The 13,491-nt window shown below is 43.3% G+C and overlaps 1 non-coding gene across 1 annotated transcript; it reads right to left on the bottom strand.

Annotated features, from left to right (window-relative positions):
* Window positions 1-7,882: 7,882 nt before the first annotated feature.
* On the bottom strand, window positions 7,883-7,955 carry Trnak-cuu (transfer RNA lysine (anticodon CUU)). The gene has a single exon. It is a non-coding gene; the product is annotated as a tRNA-Lys (tRNA).
* Between the last annotated feature and the right edge of the window lie 5,536 nt (window positions 7,956-13,491).

The following is a 13,491-nucleotide window of genomic DNA, read 5'->3' as shown; positions in this document are numbered from 1 at the left end:
ATAAAGACCAGAAAGGCAAGGAGGTTCTCTACTCAACACATCCCAGAAGGCCACAGCCTCAGAGGGTACTCATGTCTCTGAGGCTCTACCCACTCAGCTTCTCTGGGTTGTTGGTGGGAGAAATGCAGTGTGGTCCATTTTTGCCTGGGCTAGGACTCCTGCTAGCACCAGCTGCTTACCTTGAAGTCTGTATGAAAGCCACAGATCTGCCAATTCCCGCAGCCTTCCCTCTTCAGGTCCTGGGGCCCTCAGAGAGTCCAGTTAGCACCACTCAAATCCAGAGAACTCAATGACCAAATAATTTGTCATATGATTGGGACATAAAGGAGCTACCAGTCTCTTTGCTCTAGTTGCCCAACACCACACACACACACACACACACACACACACACACACACACACACACAGCTGAGCCTCTAAAAATAAACTGACTGACGATGTGATAATCGTCATAAGATTTCTAGTGTAGAACCAACCTGCTGCAAGCCCAACCATCCAAGAGAAAAAGCAAGATTGCGCCGGTCACGTGGCCTTTCCTGCACTTCTGGGTACACTAAGAAAAATCTCTCTTCGGAAAATCAATAAGGCAGATTGTGCCCAGCAGTCCCCCATTACAGAATTAAATCCATATGCCAACACAAAAACAAAGAAGAGGCCCAACTAGCAAGGGACCCATTTGTTTTGTTTGACTTTAGCTGCCAGGGAATGAGACCACAAGACTGGATATAATTTAATGCAAACCTTGGCCTGTCCTGGTCATGCATATGACTGACCCTCGGGGCACGACCATCAATTTTCTATTAAAGATCAGAGATTTGACATATCAAAGTCAACATCTAGCTGAATAACTGCGGCAACTTGATAATACTGCTTTTGTGGATTTCACAGTGGCTTTTCACTAAAGTATCAGGAAGGTAGCCGATTTCAATCCTGACCTGCCAAGATCTGAATATGAAATAAAGGATTTCAGCTTGATCTCCCCATGATGTGAGGATGAACGTTCTGGTAAATGTTAACTTAGTGCTCTGAATAGCTCAGTAATAGATGGGTTTAGGCGGTAATAGGTTTAAAATGTCAACTTATTGAATAATAATTTCATGTTGTACAAATACTATGTGTAAGAAGGGATTTGTTTTGCAAATTTTGAAATAAATGAATGGATTTATAATGCCCTTGACTGTTTCACTGTTCTGAGCAGAATCTAATAGAAGAGTGGAAATCCGTGTGTGCTTCCCTGGTCTTGTGTTTTTGCCTTTGTTTCTGTATAGTTTCATAATTACAGCCTCTCTGAATCCTGGTCCTTAATTGAGTTCCTCCATACTTTGGTCCCCAAAGCCAGGATGATGGCATTCTTTTCTAGTAAAAATAAAAACTCAATTATCCTTGCCTGTAAAATGTTTCATGACACCAATAGCTTCAGAACCTTTCACCAACCCAGCTGTAAAACCCACAACTGTTCAAAACACAGGAACTGGGGATGTTGGCTTCCACAGCTGAACTCAGCCCTTCAGTCCAATTACAAGATGACAGCTCTACTAACCCTAGAGGAACACAAGTGTGGGCGAAACAGAATTGTGATGAGGCGCTGGGGGCCTGGGACAAACACCTGAGCCGTGGGCTGTGGGAAAAGTCCCCAGAGTCTACAGCTGGATCCCCCCCCACACACACACACACAGACACACACAGACACACACAGACACACACACACACACACACACACACACACACACACACACACGCACGCACGCGTGCGCGCGCGCGCGCACACACACACACACCCCACATACACACACACACAACACACACACAAACATACACAACACACACAAACACACACACACAACACACACAAACATATACAGCACACACACCATATACAACACACACACACACACACAAACACACACACAAACATACACAATACACACAAACACACACAGCACACACATACAAACGCACACACACAAACACATACAACACACACACAAACAACACATACATAATACACACACAACGTACTTCCTGCCATCCTGACTGAAATAAATGTGCTTTTTTTGGGAAACCCAAGTGTCAGGAAACCATCCAGTGAGTTGTCTGCATATTTTGAATCAGATACTTCTCCTGTGTCCCTGAAATCTCACGTTAGTGGGACCAGAGGAACCCACTAACCTGGCAGGCCAAGTAACTCTTGCTCTATAAGAAAACAAGGATTGTGACACTTCCTGTCGATGCACAGACGCTCACATCTGGTGATATCTACATGAACTGGTCCTGGCCAGATTTGCTCAAGTGAGCACACCCACTCTTACAACATGGTCATGTCTAACTTCCCACAACACTATCCATAAAATAAGAATGTGATGCTAACTGTTAATCTGGAAGGTGAGATCATCAGTAAGAGAGGAAGTCAGGGGACCAATTGGCAGCCAGGAAAGGAAGAATTATCAAGCAGGTTACCATTGTGGGTAGCAGGAACTCGGTTCCTCCAGGGATGCTCTGATTCCGTACAGAACTCCCCTAAGTATGGTGCTAGGGGATTTCCTCCGTGCTGGGACCAAATACTTGACAAGGACCAATTTAAGGAGGATGGGTTTGTTTGTCTCACTGTTGGGGTAAACAACTCATCATGTTGGGGAGGGCATGGCTGCAGGAACTTCCTTACATCTTGGGGGACTGGAAAACAAAGGAAGCAGAGGCGTCAAACTGGCTTCCCACTCTTTTCTCTTTTTATTCAGTCTAGGACCTCATCTCCCAGGATAGTGCCCACTTCACAGTGGGTCTTCCCTCCTCAGCAACATCTGCACAGACATAGACAGATGTGCAGCTCCTGTCTTCTAAACCCAGTCAAGTTGACAATGAAGGCTGACCATCACGAAAGGTAAGTTGTATGTGTATAACTCTTATTGTTGTTAGTGGAAGTTGGTTCTTGGGGATAAGAATCTTAGGCACTTCTGACCTATTGTAGGGGTGAGCAGAAGGCTTCAGGAGCCTGAGGAGATTCTTAGACAGAATGCGCTGCTGGAAGTTGGAAGCCAGATGCCATGCGCTGAAGTGAAGACCGAGAGAAGGCGGTGGCCGACAGGCTCTACTCTAGACCTGACCTTTACTAACCTTTGACACTTTTCTATTGGTTTCTAAGTCATGAAGTAATGTAGCTTATGTAAAGCAATAAGTTTAAGCAGTAGACATGGTGAATAGTTTTCTCTCTCTTTCTCTCTCTCTCTCTCTTTTTTTTTTTTTTTGGAAGATTTTCTTCCTCCCAGTCACTCAATCTTATTCTCGGAAGTAACCATTGATCGTTGTTGCTTCGCTCTGTGCAAACTTTGTTCATATGCACACATACACACATACACACACACACATACACACACACACACACACACACACACACATACACACACACACATATACATAGTTTTTGACTATCTTTCTATTGCCCAGCAGATGAGGTCCTACTCGGCATAATTTCCTGGTGTGTGTTTCTTTTACATAATGTATCTTGCATATACTAGCATAGCAATACCTCTGTATTTGTCTCAAATGTTTTAATATATGCTCATTTGAATATACCATAATTCATTTAACCTATTCCCACCTGTAAGCACTTGAGTATTTTTCTTTTTCCCATCATGTACAATATTGTCACCCTGAAACATATACCCAGGATGTGCAATGTGAAAACCCTATACACATGTGTATATCTCTGTGTATCATCCATTCTGTTACAACTGGAATTACTCTTTCAGCATTTGAGAAATCATGCCAAGGTCATCTCTAAACATTTTATGAAATTACACTTCTCTCAATGATGCACGTATATCAAATAAAACCCACACTAGAAGGGTTGTGCTTTTCAAGTCTGGGCTGAGTTAACAAATTAAAACGGCATCTCACTGTGGTCTTGTGCACTTTCTGAATTACCATTGAAGGGTCTCAACTGTGTTCCTTTGTGTCTTCACACCGTCTTCCTAATGCACCATTACGCCTTCCCTTGGTGTTTTGAAAGCACCCTTTCTGAGCAAATGGCTTCCTGTTTCTGTATCCTTACTGTTGATGCCTTTTTTTCCCCTCACTGTGTGAAAGTACTATCGATGTCATAAAATTAAATAACAACATTTCTATGATTTCTGTTTTATCTTATTTAATCAAAATTACATTTTCTAAAATATTTTTATGATGTGGCTTTATTTTAGGTCTTCAACCTCCTTACACTTCAGTGTAGTATGGGGTACAAAATATACATTTGATTAAATATTATTGTTTCCAGGGCCAGCAAGAGGATTCAGCTCATAAAGTGTTTTCAACAAAAGCCTGGTGACCTGAGTTCCATCCCCCATGAATCTACAAAAAGGTAGAAGAAGAAAATCAATTTCACAAAGTTGTTCTCTGACCTCCACACATGTACCATGGCATGCTCACACCCATACACTATCATAAGCATACATAATAGTTTTTAAGATTAAAAAATTGATGGGACCAGAGAGGTGGCTCATTGGCTAAGATAATGCTCCTGCAAAGGATCCAGGTTGAGTTCTCAGTACTCACATCAGGTGGCTCATAACCATTTTAACTCCAGCTCTAGAGGGACTGATGCATGTAGCCTCTGCAGGCACCTACATACTACACACACACACACACACACACACACACACACACACACACACGCATAATTTCTTAATGAATTAAATTTTTAATATTGTTTCCAAATGGCTACTCAGTTGCCTCCAACTAATACTGAATTTGTCTAGTATTGATTGGAAAATTTATCAGTAATTGATTCCTATGTGAATTTAATTATATTTCTGAATTGTCTATAGTGTTTTAAATTATTCATATTATCATATAGACTCCGTCTTCTTTCTTCATTACTAGAACTTTCTGTGTTCATTTTTCCAAGTGGATAATAATGTGGCTCAGTCAGGAGCAAAGCAAAGTGTATGTTTTCATGGAAATTGCTTGAATATCCAGATTAGAGAAAACTGGCATTTTTGTAATATTTATTCTGCCTAAAAATGAAAGATGTATTTCCATGTATTGCTCTTTTTGTTTTCTGTCCTTCAGAAAAAATAGTTTGCTTGCCTAAAAAGTAAAGGAGAGCAGTTCTCCTTTGTAACAAACTATTACCATGTTCTCCCTCAGAGAGATGTAAAATTTCACCACATTTGTCTGGCACCTTCCCTTTTTAATTTACTTCTAAGCAATCATTTATAGCTTTGGTAAACGGGTGTTCTGTCACATTGTATTCTTAACTTTTAAATTTGTATACAGAATGATGGGTTTCATTATGACATCTTCATACAAGATACCATGTATTTTGCTCACACACACACACACACACACACACACACACACACACACACACATCTTCCCACTACCTTTGTCCCCCCAATGATCCCTTTCCTCCCCTTTTTAAAACTTTTGAGATTATAATGTAATTACGATATCCCTCCCTTCCTTCGCCTCCCTCCAAACCCTCCCATACACCCCTCCCCACTCTCCTTCAACTTTATGACCTCTTTTTTTCATTGTTACTATGTATGTTCCTAAATATAACCTGCTCAGTCCATATAATTTTACTTGTATGGATGTCTTCAAGGCTGGCCATTTGGCTCTGGTGTTCTTCCCTGGGAAAGACCACCTTTCCCTCTCCCAGCTTTCCTCGATTGCCTCCTGGGTTTTTCTCCATCCACTTTGGCACGTCCATTGGTGTCATCCTTGTTCAGCTCCTGTTTCGGTGGTCACGTTGGTGAGACTCATGGGTGTAGCTTCTGATGTCACTAGAAAACACAATCTCACAGCAAACTCCCCGATCCTCTGGCTCCTACAGTCTTTCTGCCCCTTCTCTGACAATGTTCCCTGAGCCTTGGATGTGGAAATATCTTGTAGATGTATCCAGTGGGTTGAGCTCCACAACTCTACATTTTGATTGGTTATGGTTTCCTGTAGTGGTCTCCATCTGTTTCCATATTAGCTTCATCTTTTTTTTAATTACACACCTGATATTGCTAGATTTTTTTTAATTATCTCTGAAGATTTTTTTCCTCTACCCAAGTAATTTTCCATGTTTCTGAGATAAAAATGACATCAAGTAAAACTGATGATTTTTTTAAAACATCTATTCTAGGGCTGGCAAGACTCAGTGAGTAAAGCTATGTGCTACCAAGTCTGCTGACCCAAGTTCAATCCCTAGGTCCTACATGGTGGAAGGAGTGAACTGACTCCCACAAGTTATCTTCTGACCTCTGCACTTGTGCACACACACAATGATAATAGTGATGATGATGATGATGATGATGATGATGATGATGATGATACACCTCTACTCTGCACTTAATGGTAAGACCCTATTACTGAAGGTACCGCACACATGGGTCCCATCATGTGGTGAAGTCAAATTGGTACTGAACCAAAGCTCTCTCTCACCTGGCTAGCTTTTGTAGGAGGAGGCGGTGCTATATAGGCTCCTGTGGGGGAAAGTCACCAGCTGTCTTACCCAGCGGTGAACCCTGTGAACTGCAATAGTGACCAGCAGGACAACAAATGTCCACGGCTGTGACGGCAGCAGGAATGTTACAGGGATAACCAAGCGCTCTCTGATTGGATCTAAGGCCCACTCCACAAGAGTAACACATGCATGTACTCTAAATCTAGCCAAGAATCCATGGCTGGGAAGGTCAAAGGCCCCAGGGGTGAACCACCTGCGATTATTCTGTTAAACTGAGTGTCCGACTTGACTTTTCATTGCTGAGCTAAAATAACCAAAACCAACCTGGAGGAGGGAAGAATATGTGCGGCTTACACTCCATGTCACAGACCATCACTGAGGGAAGAGCCACCCCTAAATGAAGCAGAGACCACAGAGGAATGCTGCTTATGGGCTTGCCTCCCCCTGGCTTGCCCAGTCACCTTAGTTATACAGCTTAGAGCCACCTGCCTATGGACGTCAGTCACAGTGGCCTGGGCTGCTACATCATTAGCAATTAATAGAATTAAGCAATTAAGAAAATGCTCCCACAGACTTGCCAAGAGCTAGTCCAATGCCTAAAGAAGTTTCTTTGTGCAGGGGACAAGGGTTATTACAGAAACTCATAACCCATCAAAGTGAAAAGAAGTATTAGTGGAGTGCTAAGACACAAACGGAACATCCATCTCACCCCCACATACAAGGTTCAGGGACCATTGTGGAAGAGGGAGCAGAAAGATTGCAAGAGACAGAGATCAGAGAGCATTGAGCAAAGCAATGTCTTCTGGACATGACTGGACTGTTGCATTCATGAATTCACTGCAGCTGTGGTTCCCATACAAGATCAAAGCAGTCAACACTCCAGCACAGAGGCAGAAGGGGCTCCCAAGCTCCACCCCTAACTGAAGAGCTGTGGACATCTGATGGCCACTGGGGAGAGGAGAGATCTTTCCCTGGTAAGCCAACCACACTCCAGTGGATGGTCCCATGACTGGGAAGTACAAATTAGATGGATAAACTATTTTTTAAAAGAAGAGGAGGTAAGGGGAGAAAGAGTAGTCAGGAGAATCTCAAGAAGGCTGTAGGCCAACTAACCTGGGCATACCTAGCCATAAGAGACTGTGACTCAAACAAGAATGTTGTGGGAATTCATTCTGCCAATGGCTTTGGGGTACAAGCCATAGTGCATGGCCTTTAGTCTGCATATGTGACCCCTTAAGAGTGGAGGGGGAAGAGTCGTGTATTCTCCCTTGGGTGGTCAAAGACCAGACGGTTGGTTCCCTTCACCCCTGGGCAGAACAGAGGGCAACAATGGCTATTCACTTTGTTCTGTATCTGTGAGTGTATTATCCCCATTTTATATCTTAATAAATTATTGATATCCTTTAACAGACTCTTGGGTGTTCACATAACAAGTGGTGCCCAACGTGGGGCATGAACCCACACCCCTGAGATTAAGAGTCTCATGCTCTACCAACTGAGCTAGCTGGGCAGAAAATGAGGACCAGCACCCAAGGTTGTCCTCCACACATACTGTGATGTGTATAAGCCTGCACTCAGGCATAGAAGTATGCATACACATATGCACATATCACATGCAAATAAAAAGGAATTTTAAAGATCCTCTACCTAGAGAAAACTATGTCATTTTCTTCTCACATTTCCCCAGTCACAGCAGGCCCAGCTCAGGTGGGATAGAGGAATGTGACCATGCAATGTAGTAGGAGGAGAAGGAAGCCCTGAATACTGATGACATCACCACAGACACTCTGCCTCACCCCAACCTGGGCTTTGATCCATTATTACCTCTGCCCATGACATTCTGACAACCTTATTGAAATGGCTTCCTCCCATCCAGATGTTTCCCCTGGCATTCCTCTAAAGAATCCCCAGACATCACATCTGGATAAAATGTCCCTCCCATGTGCCCTGGTTAATCTGGCTAACTGATGACTTAGTCACATTAGGTTTGCAGTTTGGTTTTTGACCTGACTCTTTCCTAGCCAATGGCAACCCATTTGCAAAGTTCAGCCCGACTCTCATTTTTTGTGATAATGTTTTATCAGAATGTTCACTTATTTCCATAGTCTGTGACACCTTTTGTGCTACAGCACAGTAATTGTCACAGAGCCTATCTGGACTCCGGAGGGTGATCCTTTAAGACACCATTTATTTGGACTAAGGAGATGGCTCCACCTAAAACGTACTTGCCGCACAAGCATGAGGGCCTGAATTTGATCCTTAGAATTGACATTTAAAAAAAAAAAAAGCCAGGTGTGATGGTACATGGCTGTAATCCCAGTGCCTGGGAGGCAGGCATAGAAATACCCTTGGGGCTCATTGGCCAGTCAGACTAGTCTATTTGATGAGCCACAGCCACTAAGAGACAAGTCTTTAAAACAAAAAAAAAAAAAGTGGACAGTGGTGCCTAAGAAAACCAAGGTTAACCTCTAGCCTCCATGTACATACACACACATGCACAAACATGAACTGAAAGGGTTGCTGTGCCTGAGACACACCACAAACTCCTGAGAGCAAGAGCTTTGTTCCTAATGTGCTGTGTGTCCCAGCACCTCACAGAGCTCATATGCCTGCCCTAGCCTGCTTTCCACCGCTGTGATAAACTTCTGACAAGAGCGATGTGTGGAGGAAAGGGTTTGTTTGGCTTGTGTATCCTGCTCAGTCGTCACTGAGGCAGCCGGGGCAGGAACTGAAGCGGAGACCATGAGGGAGCACTGCTTACTGCCTTGCACTCCAAGGTCTCAATCATCTACCTTTCTTTTTTGTTTTGTTTTGTTTTGTTTTTTGTTTTCTCATCTACCTTTCTTATACCTCCCAGAACCACCTTCCCAGGGGCAGCACCACCCACAGCAGGCTGGCCCCTCCCTCGTCAGTCATCAATCAAAAAAATAGCCCACAGACTCACCTACAAGCCAACAGGTTGGAGGTGTTCTCTCAGCTGAAGTTTCCTTTTTCCAGGTGACTAGCTTGAGTCAACTTGACGAAAACCTAACCAACACAGTGAGATAATCAGCAAACACACACTGAGAAGCTGGAGAGAAAGCACGGGAGTCTTCATCCTATCTGAATGGCCAAGAAAAACGGACAGAGAATCAGGGCGCAGGCAGGCTCGGAATGCCAAATGTCACCAAGACAGACCCCTTCAGGTGCTGTCTCTGCTCCAAGGATTTCCTCTTCCTCCTCCTCCTCCCCTTTCTCTGAGTAAACGCTAGAAATAAACATTGATTCTCTAAGTGTCCAGGCATCTAGAATTTCCACACCTAGTTAGAAGGAATTAAGCGACTGTGACACTTATGAAATGTTTAAAAATTACAAAATTACTAAATCCACATCAATTTGCTCTGAAGAATGTATCATTCTCTTTGATCAATAAATCTGACTGAAATGAGGCATGGATGTGTTCACACGGTATTGTACAGTCTTCTCAAGTTCCTAAACCGGTGTGGACTGCCTGCAGGCTGGGTGTCTGGAAAGTGCCTTCAGTTCTCTCACTCGGAACATCCCCAAGTCCCTGCACCTGGGCCCCAGTGAATTTAAAACATGGGGAAAGACTCAAAAGACAGGGCAACCTGGCAAGCGCAGCATCCTGGCTTGTTTATAACAGCAATTTCAGCTCGCACAGATCCACAATTTATTTGCAAACAGATTAATTAATGTTACAGCAGCTGTTTGCAGCCAGTCTGTGATCTCACGGAGTACAGATGACACTTCCCCGTCTTCTATTCCATAGGGGCAATTCCAGCAATGCTCAGATTAGGTCTGTGCTGCCGCGGCCCGCACGATAATATAAGTTGAATCCTGAAGCCGCCAGGCTGGCTTCCCAGGATCCCCAGGCCACCGGGTCTCTAATGATTTCCCCCTGCCCCACTTTCTGAGCTTCCTTCAAATTATGGCCCCAAAATGCCAGTTTGCAAAACAGATTGTGAAAAGAGAACCAGGCATTGTTTTGTTTTGTTTTATTATTTTATTATTATTATTATTATTATTATTATTATTATTTAAAACAAAATGATTATTTTCTTGTGCTTTCAGGTCCCTCTGGATTGGTGTTCAGCAGCACAAACCACTGGGTGTAATAAAAGAAAATGCTTGAATATTTTTCAGTAACCTGACGGAACAAACAAATGGCTGACTAACCGCATAAGGCGGCGGATGGCTCCAGACTACGCAACGGCAGCTCTTCTGTTTCTCTTCCAGAAGGAAAAAGAAACAGAAGACAAGACAAAATCCCCAAAGCCTCACTAGGCTAAATTTCCTTCCTCTCCTTTGAACAGACTACACGGATTTTGTTGACTAATTGGGATCAATCCCAGTTGTAAATCGCCTAGCTATCCTACAGCTTTAATTAAGCTACCAGAGGGAGCTGTTTATCAATTAACACTTGTTACAAATTATTAGTAATTATATGGACTTTGTATGTATACTACAGCCTGCAAGACCAAAACTGCCTTCCCCAGTTGTTAGGGAAGCAAACCGAATAGTTAATAGGCTATTTGGATAAAGGTACCAGCATGGACAGTAATTACAAAGTCCTTCCATTGGCCGGAAGACCCGAGGTGTGCTCCAGCGGGAGGGACAGCCACCAAGCAAGTGCCAGGAGAGATGAGCACTTCTTCTTTTGCAGTACTTGGTGTTGACTGGCAGGCAGTCTAATGTGGACTCTGGGTCTGTATTTACTTTTTGAGTAACAAGCATAATGGATATGGGAATTCTATGTAAAAGTTGGTAATGTATTCAAGCATTAAAGCTACCTCTCTCGGTATGCACTTGGTTCTGTGATAATTTTAATTGGCTTAATTGAGATGCACAAACCTGATTAATGTTTAATTCCTTTATATTAAAAAAAAAGAGTCAAGTAGTTCGACATTTCTTCAATTATGTTAGATCTTTCTAGACTTCAAAGGAATGTTACATTAGACAGCCAGATACAGGGCGAACTGATTAAAGAATAAAGATTGCTCATTATAATCTAAGAGTACAAAATTGGTTTGTGTAGCCTTTGAAAGTCAAAATTATGAGCTAAAACTTGAGCTACAGTAATTAACCCAATTTATAGTCATTTTTGCTTATCTGTTTGCTTATGATTAGTAATTTAAAATGATCCATGGGATTGATTTACACATCCAAAGCCCATTCTGGGACCCAAAATGTTTTGTCCATGATTCTCACAGCTCTGGAGGAATGCAGTTAATGGTATTAGTAAATACCAAGACACGAGTACAGAAAAGACTTCATTGTGAATTGCATGACTCCAGATGCATAAATATGAAAATGTTTGCATGTAACACACCTGCAAAATGTCTCACTCGCATTTCCTGCGGCTCTCTAGAAAATTAAAAAGTAATTGCAGGTAAAAACTGTAAGACAGAGGGGCATTTCACTGTGTGCAACCCCGACAGGGGAGTCATCCCTCACAAACTCATGTTTTCCAGTTCACTTCAGAGAGCAGGATCAGAGGGAGTCAGAAGATACTCCAGGTATATCTACCAATAGTAACAATTCGGGACTGAGAAGAGGGCTCAGGCAGCGCAATGCTTGCCTTGTAAGCATGAAGACCTGGACTTAAGCTCTAGAACACACACACACACACACACACACACACACACACACACACAACACCACAAGCCCCAGCATGTGCACATACACAGTCCCAGTGCTGAGGAGGCAGGAAGAGACAGGTAGAGCTGGGGCACACTGACAAGCCTAGCCTACTTGAAGAATTTCAGGTCTGTAAGAGAGCCTGTCTCAAAACACAAGGCGGACAATGCCTAGAGAATGGTACCCATTGTTGTCCTCTGGCTTCCATGTTCACACACATGTGTGCATACACACGTATAAAAAATAACTCAGTATTCAGAATGATTATACATTTGCTTCATTTTAGAGAACTTATTTTTACTTGTATGGGGGTGGCTAGGTGGATGGGTATGCGTACATTAGTGCGAGTGCCCACAGAGGCCAGAGGCGTCGGACCCTCCCAGAGGTGGAGTTATACAGGTAGTTGTGAGCCACCTAATGTGGGTGTTGGGACCCGAATTCAGGTCCTCTGCAGGAGCAGTGTACACAGTGTGCACTCTTATCCACCCAGCCATCTTCCCAGCCTCTACTTGCTAAATTTTAAGTGTTTCCAAGATTTCGATGATGCAGAAATATAAAGCCGTGTATTTGATGAGAAACAATAGGAAGCTTAGAACCAGGTGAAAGGCGGCGGAGAAAATTCACCGGGTTTCTATCCTAAAGCATCCACAGGCTCGGTTCAAATCTCGGTTCTGCCACCTGCACAGCCACGCGACAGTGTTAACGTCCACCCCAGGAAGTGGTCGAGTGCCTTCCCTCAGCATTGCTTTCACACAGGAACTTGATCTAAAGGCTCCCTAGAAAGGGAGTTCCACAGACAGACAACTTAAGGAAACTGCACTGTTTTCTTTTCGAAGAATCATTATAGCCATTCAAGTATTAAACATTCCACGAATTTTATTAAAGAATCTTTTTTTTGTCAAATACCAACTAATATTGTACAATAGCTTTAGGCTGTAGTGGTGGAATAATTTGAGTTGAAATGAGACATCTGCACTTATTACCCCCAGAGCTGTGCTGATTACATCTGTCCACATGAACTTTTCCCTTCTCACCTCACCAACGGGGAGGAACAAGTCCACATGCCCGGCATTGGCATGACCTTACTGCCATATTCCTCTTTAAAGGGCGTGTAGGAGCAAGACGACAATGGTTCTACTGTTGTTTCTGGCCCACTTGCATTGCTGCATGCTTGGTTCTCTATGTAGCACGTGCACTAGAATCTTCTACTTTGAAAGAGGTGGGAGAGGGGCCGTGAGATGGCTCAGCACACAAAGACACCTGCCGCAAGCCTTCAACCTGGGTGTATGCCCAGGGACCCACACAGTGGAGAACACAGACTCCTGAAAGTTGTCCTACACACACACACACACACACACACACACACACACACACACACACAAATACATACACACATACACACATACATA

This window comes from Peromyscus eremicus, chromosome 10, assembly GCF_949786415.1.
Source record: "Peromyscus eremicus chromosome 10, PerEre_H2_v1, whole genome shotgun sequence".
In the NCBI taxonomy this organism is placed as follows: Eukaryota; Metazoa; Chordata; class Mammalia; order Rodentia; family Cricetidae; genus Peromyscus; species Peromyscus eremicus.
Note: the sequence above shows the minus strand (reverse complement) of the source record. Positions and strands in the feature narration are given on the sequence as shown.